The sequence below is a fragment of the Protopterus annectens genome, chromosome 6.part0 (assembly GCF_019279795.1).
Source record: "Protopterus annectens isolate FY-2018-M chromosome 6.part0, PAN1.0, whole genome shotgun sequence".
Classification (NCBI taxonomy): domain Eukaryota; kingdom Metazoa; phylum Chordata; order Ceratodontiformes; family Protopteridae; genus Protopterus; species Protopterus annectens.
The window spans coordinates 1,670,275,426-1,670,295,585 of NC_056737.1; the positions used below are offsets into that span (position 1 = coordinate 1,670,275,426).

Below are 20,160 nucleotides of genomic sequence, written 5' to 3' on the forward strand. Positions count from 1 at the left end.
GCAGGAGAACCCATCTGTTACGACTGCAGCTGTATGCACGATGAACATCAGTGAAATACAAAGATAATCATTAGCAGTTTAAATACAAATGTACATCTAAGGGACATCACTTAAACTAATATCACCAACTTTGTAGTATCTTTACCTTCATGATCCACCCAACTAACTCACTTGAATTAAACTGCGACTCATCTTACCATATCATTACTGTTCTAAACCAACTTTACATAATCTAGTACCCTCTTTCATTTTACTGGTCTCTACTAGCTTTCATAACCTAGCTACTACTACTGCCATCTACCACTTCTACTCCTGCTACCTTAACTCTGTTCTCTCTTTTCTAATCTACTTGTGTAACCCTGCATATATTTTCATTTGTTAGACCTTCCATCACCATTATTTGTATCTGTACATTGTTTTGTTATATTATGATGTAACCCAGGCTGCGCCCGTAATTGGTCACAGTTTGATCAGTGCCCTATTTCAGTAAAAATGAAGTTATGTTTTTACCATAGCATTCCATCTGTGTTGTTGGTATTCATTCATTCATTACTGATGGGTATCGGTTCCATCCTCGGAACAGAGTCGACTGTTATAACAAGCTCGCGCTAGCTAAAAACTCTCCAGCTAAGCTTGCCCATAGTGCCACTCTCTCTATCACCTCAGATTAAGTTTGCCCGTAAGAAAAGGAGAAAGCAGAGGCTTTATCTGAGCAACTTTTCCTATCATATGGTAAGATCAAATCCGAACCTCCAGGAGGCTTTCAGAGGGGGATGGCAGGTGGGTTGTAATGAATGAAGATCAGCAACACAGATTGAACATTATGGTAAGAACATAACTTATTTATCTGATGTTGTTAATCTTCACTCATTCCTTACGGATGGGACACAGTCCCTAGCTATTTTATTTCCTGGGAGGCCCTATGGAAGGATATTCCTGAGCACCACTGAAGCAAAGGAAGCTCTACCCCTGGAGACCAAATCAAATTTGTAATGCGCGATAAAGGTATGAGGGGTGGCCCATTTGCTGCTGCACAAATGTCATCCATGGAAGGCAACAGATTTTGCGAATGATCTGGATGAATCCACTTCGACCTTAGATGGTAGAACAGCTTTGTTTTGCAAATGCAATCTCACAACCATTTAGATAGTCACTTTGGAAACAGATCTTCCCGATTTTGGTCCAGAGAATGATACAAATAATTGGTCCGATTTTCATACCGATTTAGTCCTAAGCAGAATCGCAATTGTCTATGCACATCAAGTAAATGTAGTGAACATTTTCCTTTGTTAGAAAAATTTAGAAAGAAAACTGGCAGATCAATTGTTTGATTAATAGTCAAATTGGAAATAACTTGGGTAAGAAGGTGGAATTAGTCCAGAGTGATACTTGGTCTTTAGGGAAAATCATGCAAGGACGTTTTATGCACAAGGCTTGTAATTCAGATGTTCGTCTTGCTGAGGAAATGGCTATAAAGAATAAAGTTTTCCAGGATAAAAATTGTATATCAAGTGGCAGCAGATTCGAAAGGACTAGTCAAGGATTGTAGAACTAGTGTCAAATTCTAGGGCTTGATTGGCTCGTTCAAGGGTGGCCTAATGTGCGTGACACCTTTCTAAAAGGTTTTACAAAGAAGGTGAAAAATAAAGTATGAGCCTTGGATGCCATTGTGGAAGTTAGAGATGGCAGCCAGGTGTACTCAAATAGTTGAAGCTGCCGCTCCCGAATGGAGGAGGTTTGATAAATAGTCCAGTACCAAAGTAAGCAGAGCTGAAAATGGGTCTATTGCCTTCTCTTAAGATCAAATTATGAATCTCTTCCACTTACCGAGATAAGTTTCCTGGGGGATGGTTTATGGGAAGCCAGAAAAATGTGACATACAAGGGAGGATAGGTTATTTTGACAGCAATTACTGAAACTGGAGGAACCAAGCTGTCAAGTTTGAGGCTTGATATGTTTGGATGCTGCAACCCTTGTGGGTGTGACAGCAATTCCGGAGTTGGATCCAGAATCCATGGTTGATGTACTAGGTGAGGCCAAAGAAAGGGAAACCAAACTTGCTGGGTAGGGTTACCACCTGTCCCACTTTACGAGGGACAGTCAATCTTTGGGCAGTTGTGTCCTGACAAAAAATTGTAAAAGTGGCAAATGTCCTGAGATTTTAGGACAAAATTATTTCCTATATTTTATGTAATAGTTGCATAAAACAGTTATTCTGTATCTAAAATACCTAAATGTTATAAGAAACAGAATAAGCAACTAAATGCTACAAGAATAAGCTTTTATTTAGGCAAGAAATTTAAGTTCTAACTTTTGTACTGACCGTGGGTGTGTGTCTGCCTGTGAAATCAGAGGTTTACCACCAAAAATGTCCCACTTTGCCCATTTGAAAATGTGGCAACCCTATTGTCGGGGCCAACAGGGTGCAATGAGGATCACTCTGCTTCTCAACCAAAGAGCCTTCCTTAGAAATTGTGGGATCAGAGAAAGGTGAGGGAAAGCCAAGAAATCCAGTGGGCCAATCATATACTACAGCATCCCTCGGGGACTTCCCCTGAGTGGGAATTAGGGCAAAGTAGCTGCTGCATTTGTGGTGGATGCAAACAGATCTGTCACTGGGGCCAGCCTTGCTGCGAAGATCTTCGGCACTATGATAGAACTGAGGGACCTCTTATGAGGCAGGAGAATGCATCTGCTCAGTTTGTCTGCAACTACACTGGAATCCCTGGGAATGTGTGTTGCTATCAGAAAGCGGTTGGAAGCTATCGCCCATTGCCAAATACTCATGGCCTCTCGATACAACAGGTAGAATTTGATTCCCCCTTGTTTGTTGATATACCAGACTATGGACATGTTGTCGGACTAGATAGCAATTGTCCCTGACAGGAAGACAGACTGGAATGCTTGCAATGCTGGAAGCAATGCCTTCAGTTCTAGAACACTGATATGCAGGTTGGCCTCCACAGATGACCAAGTGCCTTGGACCGTCTTTTCCTGGAAATGACCCCCCCACCCCATCAGGGAAGTGTCTGTGGTCACTAAGGCCTTGGGCCGAGAGGGGGAGAAAGGACGACACAATAGGTCTTTTTCTGGCTTCATCCACTAAAATGAATCTTGTTTGCATCGATTTGCTATGCAGATCTGAAAGGACATAGGAGTCGTCAAAAGGGACTCTGTATGAACTGCAGGAGGAGTTATTACTGGGCACATTGTGGGTGCTGCGAAGAGCACTTTTGTTTCTCTCTCTGATGTCAGCCAATACTAAATTTCATGAACTTTAATCTTATCATGGTATTAGAAACCCAAAAGACTCGGAGAAATAAAGGGAGCGACCAAATAAAATGTCCTGAATGCAATAAGTGTTTCAGAGAAAGAAGAGATCTAGTAAGCCATGAAAGGATTCACCTCATTGCTGGTTGTGATGTACTAATGGCAGGAGGACTGTATACAGAGAGGCACAATAATGTGGAGAGACTGTTGCACCGGGGATTGTGCAATTATGATTTTGAAGTGGATGAAAAGCACTGGAAACATTAGCCACAAAGCATCATAGAAAATGATGAAGTCTACATCACATGGGATCATCCATTACCAACAATTCAAAAGATAGATCCTAGAAAACCAGATATAGTAGTCCAGGAAAAGAAGACAATTACAGCACTGATCATTGAAATCGCCACACCCAGTGACTACAGTGTCCTGCGCACAGACACACAAAGTTCAGGATCTGCAAGCAGGAACTACAGCAATGTGGAAGAAAGATACCCATATATTTCCAATAGTAGTAGGAGCAATGGGTCTTAAAAAAAAAAAAAGTCTAAAATCTTATTTACATATACTACCAATACATTTAACTCCGTACGAACTGCAGAAGGAATCATTACTGGGCACATTTCAGGTGCTGGGAATACCACTTTTGGTTGACAGATACTAATTTCATGAACTGTAATTGTACTTTGACTTGGGAATGGTATTAGAAACCCAAAACATTTGGAGAAATAAAAAAAAAAAAAAAAGGGAAAACCTGTGGAGGCCAATCTGCATATCCATGTTCTAGAACTGAGGGCAGTGCTTCTAGCATTGCAAGCATTCCAATCTGTCCTCCCTAAGGATGGCCCCCCTGTTGTAGAAAGTAGCAGTCCACAAAAAAAAAAACACAAAAACTGATGGGCCAAAGAAGAGCCATAAAGACAAGAGAGAGTGGACTGAGGATAAGAAAAAAATTACTTGTTACTATTATGCAAAAAGCTCAGAATTGCCAGACAGAGGATATACAAAGAAATTGAGATAAATTAGAGGAAAGAAACATACCCGAAGATTCAAATAAAAATTTGTGTTCATTAATAAGAGATTTTTGAAAAAAAACAGTACATGGATCAAGAAACTCCGATCTGTTTGGAAAAAAGCATCTGAGGAAGTGCGAAAATGTAAACAAAACCTAGACATTTTTGAAAAGTATAAAAAAGAAATATGGACATGGGAGAGATTGGATATGGTGCAATATGTACGCAAAGGAGAAAGCCGAAGTTAATTAGTATAGAGAAAGCAGTCACAAAGATATCCTAAGAAAAATACAGGCAAAGGCATCCAGATATGGAAAATTTTCACAATAAATATCACAAAGATGGAATGTGGAAAACGAGATTAGTAAAGCAGAAGTTAAAGTAGAAGGTGAAGTTATGGAGTATCTGCGGAGTGAAGAATTTAATGTAGAAAGTCTAACAGACTTCATCACAGCATGATGGAGTGAATCCCCACAGTAAGGAGAAGCAAGATAATCAGGAGACATCTGAAGAAACATGGACATGGGAAAGAAAAAGATTTAATATGTTGCAATATTTATGCCAAGGAGAAAGCAAAACTAACCAATACAAAAAGTGCAGCACCAAAGATATTTGAAGAGAAATACAGGCAAAGGAATCCGGACATGGAAAACTTTACAATATAAAAAATAAGACGACAAAGGAAAAGTAGAAAAGGTCAGTAATGGAGAAGTTAAAGAAACAGAAACTGAGGTTATGGAGCACCTGCAAAGTGAAGGACTCTGTAGAAAATCTAATGCAGAAAGCACCACAACAGTATAGAGCAATGGATATCCAAATTAAGGAGAAACCAGTGAAACAGGAAGCAATTTGTCAGTTGCCATATCAAAATATTTTGGTGCCTTCCACAGGAAACCAGTATAAATGTTCACTTAAAGCTAGACAGCAAGGGAAAGAACAGGAGACTGCAGAAACCCTGATGCAGTCAATGTTGAGGAGTGATAGGCCAGTGAGTTCCCATACGACAAAGCAACGGAAGCAGCACAGGATGAAATTTAAGATAAGGTGCCACAGGAAGATCCCACAGAACTTTCTATAGAATGCCTGCAGGAAGTGGAAAACAAAGGATGTGCCCTTAGTCTGGAAGAAAATGAACTAAGGGAAGAGTTGTCTGATTTAAGGGACCTAGATATATTAAAATCAATGTAAGAAAGACTTCAGAAGGTTAATAAAACACAAAAAGTCAGAAGTCTGACAAAAGAAATGAACACAGTAATTAGGACTGTCCATAGAGATCCATTCGATATAACAGAAGTAAACAGGATATGTTACTGTGCAGCTAAATTAAGAACTGATAAAGTTCTACCACAAGAGCACAGGGTAGTGAGGCAAAGGAAGGGGAGAAATCTAATACCATCATGTAAGTATCGAATAGAGAAAACTATACAGTAATTAGGACAAGTAGTGTCACTGTTAGAAGACTATAGAAGAGGGAATAGATCAATAAAATAACTAAGAAAAATAGATGTGATAAAAGCAGTGTGCAGTATTAGAACAGACCAGGATCTATCACACACTATCGCAAATTAAAAATTTCAGTACAGGCGGAAAAACAAAAGGAAAAGTACAAAATAAGCAATTTAGTGATGAACCAAAAAGTTTTACAGAGAATTGGGAAACAAAGTAAAAGGAATTGGAAGAACGCCAAAAAAAGAAGAAATAGATGCATTTTGGAGAAGTATCTATGAAAATCTTGTGAACACAACAAAGATGCTAAATAAATAAAAGCAAAAGAATAACAAGTTCAAATGTACAGAATATGAAATGGGATGAAGTAACAGCCAGAGAGATTGAAACAAAGTTAAGAAAAGTTAACCCATTAAGCTGTTTAAACAGCTTAGGCCGTGGCTACAATTTGGCTCCTAGAAAACAACAAAGTCTAAAAACTTCTCTTCTATTTGCCAATTTAAAAACTGTATAGCTCATCAGATGAGGAACTGAAAGCACAGTTGTAAGGTTGTCAAAACTTTTTCAGATATTAGAATGTCATTTAGCCTTGATAAATGTGCAAAAGCAGCCTTTAAAGTAGAAAAACTGCAGCACCAGGAAAAACATCAGTTTGGGACAAGAATGTGATATAAAAGAACTTGAGCAAGAGGGTGTGTATAAAAAGTTGGGAATTGAAGGATCAGCAATAAAAACACAAACAAATGTGAGTAAAACTTAGTAAGGAATATTTTAGAAGACTTAAAATAATCCTGAAAGCAGCGCTGACGTCTAGGTACAAAACCCAAGCTATAAACCAATTTGCTCTTCCTGTCCTAACTTACAGTTTTGGAGTAATGGATTGGCCCCAAAATGTGTGGGATAAATTAGATATTAAAACAAGAAACAGAAGTTATGTACTCACCATAACGTTCCATCTGGGTAGGTAAACTTCATTTGTCGGCAACCTGTGGGTTACGGATCCGAGCCGGCAGCATACCAAGCAAAAGGATCCAAGCTTCAAGCTACTCCCCCTTACCCATACTACACTGCAACCTCCTTCCAATAGTCAGATCGCGTTTGCCACCTGCACACTAACAAAACAAACTAACAACCTGAGACACCTGACTCCAGGACAAAGTAAAGCTCATAAGTCCGAACCTCGAGCTGAGCTAAACAAACATCAAGGTCAGGGGGAAGGGAGGGAGGGATGGTTGCTGACAAATTAAGTTGATCTAGTCAGATGGAACATTATGGTGAGTACACAACTTCTTTATCTGAAGTAGTTAACTTCATCTGAACAGCAACCTGTGGGACAGAGTCCCCAGCTACCTGAATCTTGGGAGGCCCTTAAGGAAGGATATTCCGGAGCACTGCAGAGCCAAAGTCAACCCTTCCTCTAGACACCAAATCCAGTTTATAATGAGAAATAAAGGTGTGAGAGGACGCCCAGGTAGCCGCTGAACAAATGTCATCCAGGGAAACTCTAGACCAGAATGCAGCAGACGTTGCCATAGAACGCGTAGAATGAGCATGAACTCCCATTGGTTCTGGTAAGCCAGACTCTATGTATGCTTGTAGGATACAATTCGAAATCCACCTGGCGAGAGTCACCTTTGAAACTGGTTTCCCTAGAAAAGGCTTAGCAAAGGAGACAAAAAGTTGATCATATTTACGAAAGACAGCCGTCCTGTGCAAATAAAAATGTAACTGTCTGAACATCCAGCAATGAAGTTTATATTCTCCTTTGTTCTGGAAATTAGGGAAAAAGACAGGCAAATTAATGGACTGATTAATGTTGGTCTCAGAAGCAACTTTAGGGAGAAAGGCAGGATTAGTCCTGAGAGACACCCTATCCTTATGAAACACAATGTATGGAGGTTTGATGCAGACACTCTCCTGGCTGAAGTAATGGCTACCAAAAATAGCAGTCTTCCATGACAAGAACTTCAGATCCACGAAGCTGCGGGTTCAAAAGGAGCTGCGGGTTCAAAAGGAGGTGCAACTAACGCCTGAAGAACTAAGGTCAGATCCCACAGCGAGGATGATTTTAGAAAGGTCTTACAAATTCTGGCAGCAGCGAGAGAACCAAAGTTGTCCCCAATATGAAAATGGGAAATGGCAGCCAGCTGGACCTTCACAGTAGATGAGCTGGCCCCTTGCTGAAAAATATGAGACAAGAATTCCAGTACCGCTGTAATAGGAGAGGTAAAAGGATCCAAGTTTTCGTGAAGCCCAAAAACATTTCCATTTGCTACTGTAAATCTTCCTGGTAGAGGGTTTATGTGCCACCACCAGGATAGGCTTGACTCTGGAAGAGATGCCGGGAATCCTGGCAACTAGGGGAACTGATCAGCCAAGCTGAGAGCCTGAGACCATCCAGGTTCAGAGGGGCCATTCCTGAGGGATGAGAAATCAGATCCGGAAATGGGGACCAAGATCCAGAGTGGAGCTATGAGACGAGACTACAGGCAGAGGAACCAGACTTGATGAAGCCAGAATGGGGCTATGAGGATAATCTTGCTCCCCAACTGGCGAGCTTTCTGCAGAAATGTCATAAGCAGAAGTGCAGGATACGCATAAAGAAGAACGGGCGGCCAAGCATGGACTAGAGAGTGTCTCTGGGGGCTTCCCCCAAAGGAGGAATTAGAGCAAAAACTCACTGCACTTCGCGTTGGAAGGCGATACGAAGAGATCACAGCAAGGCTGACCCCACTTGAGGAAGAGCAATTCCACTACACAAGGATTCAGAGACCACTTGTAAGGAGAGAGGATAGTTCTGCTCAATTTGTCCGCCAGTATGTTGGACCGACCTGGAATGTGCGTTGCTACCAGGAAGTGGTTGGTGGAGATCATCCATTCCTAAACTCTCATGGCTTCTCGGCAAAAGGGGCAAGACCTGGTTCCCCCCCTGTTTGTGGATATACCAGACCACAGACATTGTCCGACTGGATAGCAATAGTACCTGGAGGAAGAGAGGCACGAATGGCCTGCAACGCTAAAAGGACCGCCCTCATCTCCAGGACATTTGTATGCAGTACGGTCTCTGTCTGAGTCCACGTGCCTTGGACAGTCCTGCCCACACAATGCCCCCCCAACCCTAGGTGGGAGGTGTCCGTGGTCACTGTGGCCTGGGGTAGTGACAAAATGTCATCCTTCCCGAAGGGCTCGGGATTGAAGCCACCACATAAGGGAGTTCCTGCAAACCCTGCTGAGGGGAATCTGGAAGTCTAGAAGGTGGTGTAGAATAGACCACTGGGCTTGCAACGTCCACTGTAGAACCCTCATCTGCAGACGAGCGCAAGGAATCAGACTGATCGCTGCCGCCATGGACCCCAAAGCTCTCAGAACTAATTCTGCTGGGGGAGCAGGGGACTGAAAGAGGGCTAGCACATACAGAGTCATGTTGTGAAGTATGTCTGATGTTAGGAATGCCCTGGCCTGGAGGATATCTATGAAGTCTAGCACTTGAACAGACTGGAGGAAAGACGTCTTGACATTTATGGTCATCCCCAACCGGGGTGACATCCGGAGGAAGAAATCCCTGGCTAGAGAAAGTAGATGCCTGGTGGGGGTGGTAAGAAGCCAGTCATCTAGGTACGGGAAGACCTGTATGCCCTGGAGCCTCAGGTGGGCCGCTACAACTGCCATGACCTTGGTGAACACCCTGGGAGCTGTGGTGAGACTGAAGGGTAGGACCCTGAACCAGTAATGACTGGCCCTTAGCCGAAAGCAGAGAAACCTCCTGGACAGTCTGTCCATGAGAATATGGTAGTACACATCCTTGAGGTCTATGGGAGCACATCCAGTCCTCCTCCTGCAAGAGAGGCAGGATAGATTGGAGCGCGACTATTCGGAATTTCTCCTTGGCAACGAAAAGGCTCATTGTTGACAGGTCGAGAATCAGCCTCAAGTCCCCTGTCTTTTTTGGCAATAGAAAGAACCTGGAGTAGACGCCTGATGCGGACTGGTCTGGGGGCACATGCTGGATGGCTCTTTTTTCTAACTGCTTTTTTTATTTCCAAAGCCGCGGCCTCCCTTTGAGTGGGTGGGGCATCTCGGTGGCGCCTTGAGTAAGGGGGCTTGTTTATGAAAGGGATTGAATAGCTCTGGATATTATCTGAAGCACCCAGCGATCTCTCGTGATGGACTCCCATTGAGCCAGGTGCCTCAAAAAATGCCCCCCCCCCCAACTGCCTCCAGAGAGAAGCCATCAAGCAAGCCCTTAGGGCTGCTGCTGGGTCGGTAAAAGGTTCCTGTGACCCGAAGTTCTTCAGACTCCCTCTGCCCCGGCGTCCACCTTGTCCTCCTCTGCCTCTGGGGGAGAAGGAGTCCTGAGCGTTTCGGGCCTGCTGAATTTTCCGGAACCACATCATCTTCTGCTCTCGCTTGTTCCTGGAGAAGGACCTTTGAGGGGTAGAGAAGCGGATTCTGATGACTGACAGCATTTTCCCATCTTTCTCGCTCTGGACAAGCGCCTTCTCGAAGAGGGTAGACCCGTCAAAGGGTGCATTCATGAAGGACGCCTTGAAGGGTTGCGAAAAATTGCAAAGTCGAAGCCAGGCATGACGCTGTAAAGCAATACCAGACCCGCTAGCTCTAGCGACTCCCTCCATGGCCTGGGAAAGTAGCCGCATATAAATATTTGACACTGACTTGAGTGGCCATACAAGCCGAGAATGTCCATTTATCCTCGGCCGTCATGGACTCTGGGGGAGACTTAGCGTACTCTTTGACCAGATCCCGCTGCAGTCTGATTACATAAGCCAAGTAATTCAGCGCCCTTATAGAGAAGGTAGCTGAAGCAAAAGTCCACTTTCCAATACGGTCCATTGCCCGAGACTCCTTGTCAGGGGGATGGACCAAAGAACTTTCCTGGGAGAGTTCCTTTTTGGTGGCCGCCACCACCATGGCATCAACCAGGGAACTCTTGCTCCACAAAGCTCTGTCTGCAGGGGGACTAAGAACCTTATCGGGCCTTCTGAGTATCAGCTCTACAGCGTCCAGCTCCTTCCATGCCCTGGTGGTAATCAGGTCGACCAGGGGGTCGGCTGGGGGGGGGGGCAGCACACAAGCGGTAGATGGGCCTGTGTTGAACACCTCCAGGAATACAGACTCGTCCGAGGAGAGTTTTTGGGCAGACCCCCCCTCCCCTTTGGCGGAGTATTCCCATAATGTCTCCAAAGGAAACATCGTTGGGGGGTGATTTGAGGGAACCCTCCCCTTCCTCCAAATCTGTATCCACGGTAAGGGAATCAGGGGAGTCCAAGTGCCTCCTTTTGTACAGGCGTTTGAGGAACCTCCTCGGGGGGACTGTTCGAGGGGGGCTCACCAACGGATTCATGTTCCTCCAGGGGAACTGGCTGGGGCATCAAATGACACAGGCTGTCCCTGGGGGGACTGGATGATGGAGGACAAACTGAGCTGCGAGGGAGCAGGGGCGGACCCTGAGGAAAGAGGGAGGGGTCTCGATCCTCCAGAGAGAACCCTCTCCACCACGAATGCCGAAGGGGAACTGGCCTCTCTAAGACAGGTGGCCGGAAGCCTCTGATCCGACGAGGGGATCGATGCTGGAGCTGAAACGGTCGGATGGTGTGCTCTGACCGCAAAGGAGCCGAAAACACTCACCCCCCCGGATCCGATGCCCAGCTCTCGGCTCCGAGAGCTCAGATCCGAAAGCAGATCCGATAAGCTCGAGGGCATGGCTGGTGTTGAGGTAGTAATACCCATCAGCGCTGACCCCCTGGCTCCAGGGCTCCTCGGACCCGAAGACTCCAAAATCCAGTGGTGGAATCGGAGAAGGAGCTATCGTGGCAAACAGTGGAGCTGAACTCCCCCCCCCCCCCCGGAGGGGGGGGGCAGCAATACTCCCATCTGCAGCAGAGTCTGCAAGAATCGATGCATTATCCGGTCCATATCTGCCTCCGAGATGCTGTGGGTAGACCTGGAGGAAGCCACCGACGCGATGACTACCTAGGGGCTGGTCAGGTCTCCGGCTCCGGGAGAAACGTGGCTAACGAGCCATGGGGAGGAACACTTGGACACTCAATGGAGAAGAGACAACTTTAGCGGGAGGGGCCGAGGGGTCCAATTCAGCCTGCCGCTTGCGGCTTCTTTCTCTCTCTCCACCTTCTCTCTTTTCTATCCTTCTTGGCCTCTCTTTCACCCTGAGACAAGGTGGGAGGGCGAGTCCCAGACAGAGGAAGAGGGCTGGTTGGCTGGGCAGCCGCAGCTGTCGCCACAGAGAGGGAAGGAGAAGAAGCCGATTCCGAGGGTAGAAGACCTGCCAGAATCAGCTTGTTCCTCCTATCCTGTAAGGCTCGGGGGTTGAAGGCCGCACAAATCTGGCAGCCCGAAGAAAGGTGCTGAACTCCCAAGCAAATCACGCACGGAGTGTGACCATCCGCTGGTGACAGCTTACGGCCACACAGAGCACTTGGAAAAAGTCACTTTATGACTTTCAGCCATACTAGAGAGAGATGCAGAGAGACACGCGCGCACCTGAAAGAGGGAAAAGGGGCCTACTAAGGGGTGGACAACTACCAAAGGTGAAGGGGGAGATAAAGGCTAGGGAGAATGAACACACTAAGAATGGTACTAAAATACATGCACACACAAAAAAACTAGACTAAAAGAGAAAGTTTGCAGTAAAAGATGCTACACTTGCCTGGAGCTCGAAGAATCCCATGCTTGGCAAAGCTGCGGCAAACAATATCAGAGGATTGGAAGGAGGTTGCAGTGTAGTATGGGTAAGGGGGAGGAGCTTGGATCCATAACCCACAGATTGCTGATCAAATGGAGTTAACTTCAGATGGATGCTTCATGGTCACCAAATGACTTATAAAAATCTGTGCATCCCAAGGTTATATATTCCCCATTCCAAAGGAGGGATGGGCTACCTTGAAATTGATTACATGTATAGATCTGCAATCGTGGGACTCCACACATCTGCTGACCTCATAAGACCCAAAAATAGTGAATGTTTTGAAACACGGGAATAAATCTAAGATGACTTCGCTGTTTAACTTAGCAAAAGCATATCGCCATCAAGCAGGAATGGAAATCAAACCAGAAGTAGATAAAAATCAGGCAGCAACGGAATGTGCCAAAAAAAAAAAAAACAAACAAAAAAAAAAAAAACCAACAAAAAAGAAAGAATACAAGGTGAAGGATCAGATGGAAAAGGCATGAACTGTGGAAAATGCATAAACATAGCTGCAAGTATAGAAAAAGTACAGTTGTGTACACTTACCATAAATGTAGATGTTAGAGTGTTAATCACTGTTGCAGCCATCACACTTGGGTTATCTTGCCTGCAGGTAGCCCTCAGTCTGCCCGAATACCAGAGTCCTGGGATTTCTATGTCGGATGCTGTCGCTTCTTCCATGACGTCAGGGGTATATAAAACATGCAGCCAATGCCATTACATCAGTTTTTCTTGCCCCAGATGTCAGGATCCCCCAAAATAGGAAGCAATTATATGGTGTGGAACACCCCCAGTAAAAAGTAAACACCAATGTTATAAAATATGGCCAAACAAAAAAGATAGGTAGAAGTATAGAGAAGTCAGGGGGCTGGAGGGAGGGTAACCAAAACTGCAATAGTGAATACACTTGTACATTTACATTTATGATAAGTGTACACAACTGTACTATGTTCTTCAAGTTTCACAGTTGCAGTCATCACACTTGGGTTGATTCCCAAAGCTAAGGAAGGGTGGAGGCAGTAAGCATTAGGGCTGGCTAACAGGCCCTGTAAGACTATTTCTTCTTTTGGCTGCTCCCGTTAGGGGTCGCCACAGCAGATCAACTGTTTCCATTTCTTCCTGTCCTCTGCATCTTGCTCTGTCACACCAACCACCTGCATGTCCTCTCTCACCACATCCATAAAACGTATCTTAGGCCTTCCTCTCTTCCTGTTACCTGACAGCTTCATCCTTAGCATCTTTTTCCCCAATATACTCTGCATCCCTCCTCAGCACATGTCCAAACCAACGTAAACTTGCCTCTCTGGCTTTGTCTCCAAACCTTCCAACCTGGGCTGACCCTCTAATATACTTATTCCTAATCCTGTCCATCCTCGTCACACCCAGTGCAAATCTTAACAGTCAACTCTGCCACGTCAAGCTCTGACTCCTGCCTTTTTGTCAATGCCACTGTCTCCAACCCGTATAATGTAGCTGGTCTCACTTCCCTCTTGTAGACCTTCCCTTTCACTCTTACTGGTACTCGTCTGTCACAAATCACTCCAGACACTCTTCTCCACCTACTCCATCCTGCCTGTACTCTTCTTCACCTCTCTTCCACACTCACCATTACTCTGAACTGTTGATCCCAAGTACTTAAACTCATCCACCTTCGCCACCTCTACTCCCTGCATCCTCACCATTCCTCTATCCTCCCTCTCATTTACACATATATTCTTAGTCCTGCTGACCTTCATTCCTCTACTCTCTAGAGCATATCTCCACCTCTCCAGGGCCTCCTCCACGTGTTCCCTACTCTCACTACACATCACAATATCATCTGCAAACAACACAGTCCACGGGGACTCCTGCCTGATCTCGTCTGTCAGCCTATCCATCACCATTGCAAATAAGAAAGGGCTCAGAGCTGATCCTTGATGTAATCCCACCTCCACCTTAAACGCATCAGTCACTCCCACCGCAGACCTCACCGCTGTCACACTACCCTCGTGCATATCCTGTACCACTCTTACATACTTCTCTGACACTCCCGACATCCTCATACAATGCCACAACTCCTCTCTAGGCACTGTCATATGCTTTCTCTAAATCCACAGAGACACAATGTAAATCCTTCGGACCTTCTCTGTACTTCTCCATCAACACTCTCAGAGCAAACAACGCATCTGTAGTGCTCTTTCCTGGCATGAAACCATACTGCTGATCATTAATCATCACCTCGCTTCTTAACCTAGCTTCCACTACTCTTTCCCATAACTTCATGCTATGACTGATCAGTTTAATCCCTCTGTAGTTACTACAGCTTTGCACATCACCCTTATTCTTAAAAATCGGTACCAAAACACGTTCTCCATTTTTCGGGCATCCTCTCACTTTCCAAGATTTCATTAAACAATCTAGTTAAAAACTCCAATGCCATTTCACCTAAACACCCCCATGCTTCCACAGGTATGTCATCTGGACCAACAGCCTTTCCGTTCTACATCCTCTTCATAGCTATCCTGACTTCCTCCTTGCTAATCCACTGCACTTCATGATTCACTATCTGCACATCATCTAACCTTCTCTCCCTCTCATTCTCTTCATTCATCAACCCCTCAAAGTACTCTTTCCATCTGCTCAACACACTGTCCTCGCTTGAGTACGTTTCCCTCATTATCCTTCATCACCCTTACCTGCTGCACATCTTTACTAGCTCGGTCCCTTTATCACCCTTACCTGCTGCACATCTTTACTAGCTCGGTCCCTCTGTCTAGCCAATCTGTACAGGTCCTTTTCTCCCTCCTTAGTGTCTAACCTTTTGTAAAACTCTTCATACGCCTTTTATCCTTAGCCACCTCTCTGTCATGCACCTCATCTCCTTATACTCGTCTACTTTCTTCATCTCTTTGACAATCCCACTTCTTCGCCAACCTCTTTCTCTGTATACTCTCCTGTACGTCTTCATTCCACCACCATGTCTCCTTCCAGATGTCACACCAATCACCTTTCTAGCCATTTCTCTTACTAGCTCTGCTGTAATTACCCAGCTACTTGGTAACTCTTCACTGCCACCCAGTGGCTGCTGTGGCAAATCCAGCTCTGGATTTAGAAAAGATAGGCAAGTGGTAATGCTTGGTAAAGGTGGGTATAGAGCTCCAGGATGTCCCTGGTAGGGACTCCCCTGAGAAATGCTTTAGAGGCTAATGTAGTCCTAGTGGAATGTGTTCTGATCCCCTGTGGTGTAGGTTTCCCATGGTGTTTGTAGCAAAAATGGATGCAGTGTGCTATCCATTTAGAAATGGTTTGCTTTGAAATGGCCCTGCCCTCTGCCCCTGTAGCAAAGCTGACTAGCAGCTGGTCAGATTTTCTGAAAGGTTTAGTCCTGTCCAGGTAGAACCTAAGCTGCCTGTGCACGTCCAGGGAGTGTAGGAGCCTTTCCCCCTTATTCTGAGGATTAGGGGAAAAAGGTTGGCAAATGAATGGATTGGTTTAAAGCCACACTAGATACCACCCTTGGGCATAAAAGATGGGTTGGTCCTGAGGGCAACCCTGTCCGCATGGAAGATGAGGGGTTCCACAGCCATAAGGGCCTGCAATTCAGTCACTCTTGCTGAAGTGATGGCTACAATTAACGCGGTTTTCCAGGAGAGGAATTTTAACTCTGCTGTAGCAGCAGGTTCCAAGGGTGGAAGCACGAGTTTCTCTAATACAAAGTTAAAGGTCCCAGGCTGGAGTGGGAGCTCTCCGGGGGGGGGGGGGGGGGGTCTTAAATTTTTGGATCCTTTCAAGAACTGTTTGACTAGAGGATGAGAAAAGACAGATGGCTCATTATTATAATAAGCTGAGAAGGCAGAGGCATGAATCTTAATTAATGAGGATAGGCCTTTGTGGAGCATTTCTGTTAAGTAATTTAGTATATGAGGTAAGCTGGGCACAGTTGTGTCCATTCCCTGAGACTGGCGCCAAGAACAGTATCTTTTCCACTTTTCTGAATAGGATTTTCTAGTACTAGGCCCTCCTTGCTTCAAGGATGACATCCAGCACCTGTTTACTGAGGGTTGTTGGTGAAGAGTTTAGGGGATGAGCCAGGCTGCTAGGTTCAGAGTTTGTAGCGAAGGATGCAAAATCTGGCCCTCCTGCTAGGACAGCAGGGAAGGGGTCTGAGGCAGGTGCCATGATGGCACTACTGTCAGACTGTGCAAAGGTGAGTACCAGTGCTGTCGTGGCCAGTCTGGTGCAATCAGGATTCTCCTTAGTTTGTCCCGTTTGATCTTTAGTAGAACTTTCAAGACTAGGGGCAGAGGAGGAAAGACGTAGATTGAGATGTTTTCCCATGCAAAGGGCAGGGCATCCACTTTCTATGCTGGACTGTGGGGATTCCTGGTGCAATATTTGCTCAACTGATAGTTCTGCGGGGAAGCAAATAGGTCCACCTCTGGTGCCCCCCTCACCTGTGGATCAGAAGCTTGAATGATTTGGGATCCAGTTTCCACTCATGTGGGTCCATTAGATTCCTGGTCAAGTCTGCCAGTAAATTTAGTTTGCCTGGCAGGAATTGAGCTTGCAGGTGCACTTGATTGCTTAAGGCTGTGTTCCACAGAGCCATGGCTAATCTGCAGAGTGGGTAGGACTGGGTCCCCCCCTGCTTGTTTATGTACCACATAACGGTGGTGCTGTCCTGGAAGAATAAGGCATTTGAAGGCTGTCAGAGCATTCTGTACAGCTAACATTTTTTTGATTGATAAGCAGGTGCATTTGCTCTGGGCTCCATTTGCCTTGAATGCACGTATGATGCATCTGTTAGGGTTTGGGTGGCAGGGGGTAAATGAAAGGGAGTCCCTTGTTGTGGTAGCAGGCCTCTGCCCACCAAAGGAACTCTGTTCTTAGACAAGGAATAACGGGAATCATTGTTTCCAGGTCCTGAGAATGTTGACACCAGACTTTTTAAGTACCATTGAAGTTTCCTCATATGCAGTCTTGAATATGGAATTAGTTGAATACAAGAAGCCATGAACCCTAGGGCTTGCAGTATTTTTCTTGCAGATAGCTGGGTTTGGGTGGCCAGTAGACTGAAGTAGTTTGTCAAATAAATTTGTTTTTCTGGAGTGTGGAATGACATCTGGGAAGTTGTGTTCACGCTTGCTCCCAGGAATACAATCTTTTGGCTGGGTACCACAGGTGATTTCTTTTCGCTGATGGTATACCCCAGTGAAGTTAGAAGTCTCTTTACAAAATGTCAAGTGCTGGAGTAGCAATTCCTGACTGTCCGCCTGAATCAGGCAATCATCCAAGTATGGGTAAATTTGAATTTTTCTCTGCCTACAATATGCAATGGCTGCAGCTAGGCATTTTGTGAATACCCTTGGCGTAGTAGATAAGTCAAAGGGAAGCGCAAAGGGCTGATAGTGCATAGAGCCTGCTCTGAAACGTAGACATTTCCAGCAAGATTCATTTATGGGGATGTGCAGATAAACTTCTTTTAAGTCTAGGGTGGTTAGCCAGGAGTCCTTGGCTAGCAGAAGCAGCTGTTGGAGAGTAAGCATTCTGAATCTTGGAACCACCAGGAAGGTGTTGAGAATAGACAGATCCAGGATAAGACCGAAGAACATCAGTCTGGAGTAAAAACCTTGTTCCCTTTGCTCTGCTGGGACAGGTTGAATAGCCTTGATACCGAGAAGAGAAAGTACTTGCTTTTGGGCTTCTACCCACTGGTTTGGGGGGGAGGTCTGGCCATCTGCTTGGGATTGGCAGTGAGTGGAAGCAGAATCTGTATCCCTGGGATACAATGTTCAAGACCTGTCTATCCTGGGTAATGTACTCCCAGTTTTTTACATGCAGGGCTAGTTTTCCTCCAAAGGGTGCAAATACTTTGGACAAGGCTTGGAAGAATTAAGGATAAGTCATTATGAATTTTTACCACAGGGTGGTGGCTTACTACACTGTTTTGAGGCGGGAGCACTCCATTGCTTAGATCTGTGCATACCTGAGACTGTAGTCTTGGTGGTCTGCTGCCCCTGGGTTTGGACTGCGGAGGTCTGGGAGGGACTGGAAAAGACCAGTTTTTTGAAGGCCAGTGCCTGCTGTATCTTGGTGGCTGTACCTGTAGGAAATCTTTAACAGTTTACACAGGTTTAACTTTTTCCTCCATCTTTTTGAGGACGACGTCTGCTTTAGTGCCAAACAAACGTTCTTAGTTTAATGCATCTAGTAATTTTGCTTCGACATGGTCTGGCAAGATTTGTTCCCTAAGCCAAGCATGCCTTCCAAGAACAGACCCAGTGACAGCAGCCCTGCAAGGTGCTTCTAAGGCAGCAAAACCACATTGCAAAATAGGTTTTCCAACTTGGTTAGCAGAATGCATTAACTCTTGTAAATCTTTATGTTCAGCACAATCAGGAATCAACATCATTTTCTGTTTAATTAGCTCCATAACATGTTGCTGATATTTTAACATATGAAACTGACAATTTAAAGCTCTGATGGCAAGAGTAGCAGAAGTGGATAACTTCTTACCCAATCTGTCTAAAGCCCTAGAATCCCGATCCGATGGGGGTAGGGGTTTTGGCTGTAGTAGCGTTAATGCCTTTAGGTCCCTGGGAAATGGTCTCTGGATCTGCAGCAGGATTCTTAAAGAGGAATTTGTGGGAGTCAGGTACTCTGTAGTACTGTCAGGTTTCCTGGGAGCTGGAGGCAAAGTATCAAGGGTAAGGCTGGATTCCATGAAGACATCTACAATTTCCAGAGCAGGAGGAATAGCTAGAGACCTGTGCTGAGGCAAGTTTAAAAATTCAGAGTCTTATTTTGGACTGTGGGTATCCTGGCACTCCCAGCGGAAAAGCTCTCCAAGGGTATACTGGGTTTCACACAAAGAAAAATCCTCTGGTGGGGAAGCCGAGGAAATGGAATCCTCTGCATCAGAATCCTCAAAGGTGGATAAAGGTATGTCCTGGAACTCAAAAGGATCAGAGTCATAGGACTTTTGATCTGAAGAATCTGAAGGAAAATCAGTTCTAGGTCTTTTAGAGGGGGAAGGCTGGCTTCCCCTAATTAAAGTAATAAGGTCTTCAGCCATTCGAAGCACTTGTTTCTGTCGCATGGGGGTCCGAGACTGCCCTTTGGTCATCTGTTTCCTAGGTGTAGTGCGAATTTTGGGCTTGAGAAATTCTGTATGTTTGGTTTGAAACAGTCGTTGGTTTAATATGAACATTGGAAGGCCTGAATACACCCTCAGAAGCCGATGCCTGCACAGCGGCTACAGACCCATTCAAGGTAGAGACATAGTACAGTTTTTTACCTACCATTAATGTAGATGTTAGAGTGTTCACCCTGCTGCAGTCATCACACTTGGGTTATCCTGTCGTCAGGCGGTCCCGCAGTCGGCCGGATTTCCAAAGTCTTGGTCCGATGTCGGTTGCTGTCGCCTCATCCCTGACGTCAGTGCGTCAGGGGTATATATATTACAACAGATGCCATTTTCTTCAGTTTTTCTTGCCCCAGATGTCAGGTGCCCCCAAAAGGGTGATCCAAATTAGTACCAAAAGGTGTGAACACTGTACAGACACAAAATCCCTTCAGCTATAAAGCAAATACATCAGTAAGGCATAGCAAAGATTTAGCCAGTAGATCAGAGGGATTGGAGGGAGGGTAACCTGGACTGCAGCAGGGTGAACACTCGAACATCTACATTTATGGTAGGTACAAAACTGTACTATGTTCATCGTGTTA

The 20,160-nt window shown here is 45.2% G+C and overlaps 1 protein-coding gene across 1 annotated transcript in view; it reads right to left on the reverse strand.

Moving 5' to 3' along the window:
* Positions 1-20,160, reverse strand: part of MSH6 (mutS homolog 6) — a 614,863-nt gene that overhangs the window by 500,640 nt on the left and 94,063 nt on the right. The window lies entirely within an intron of this gene.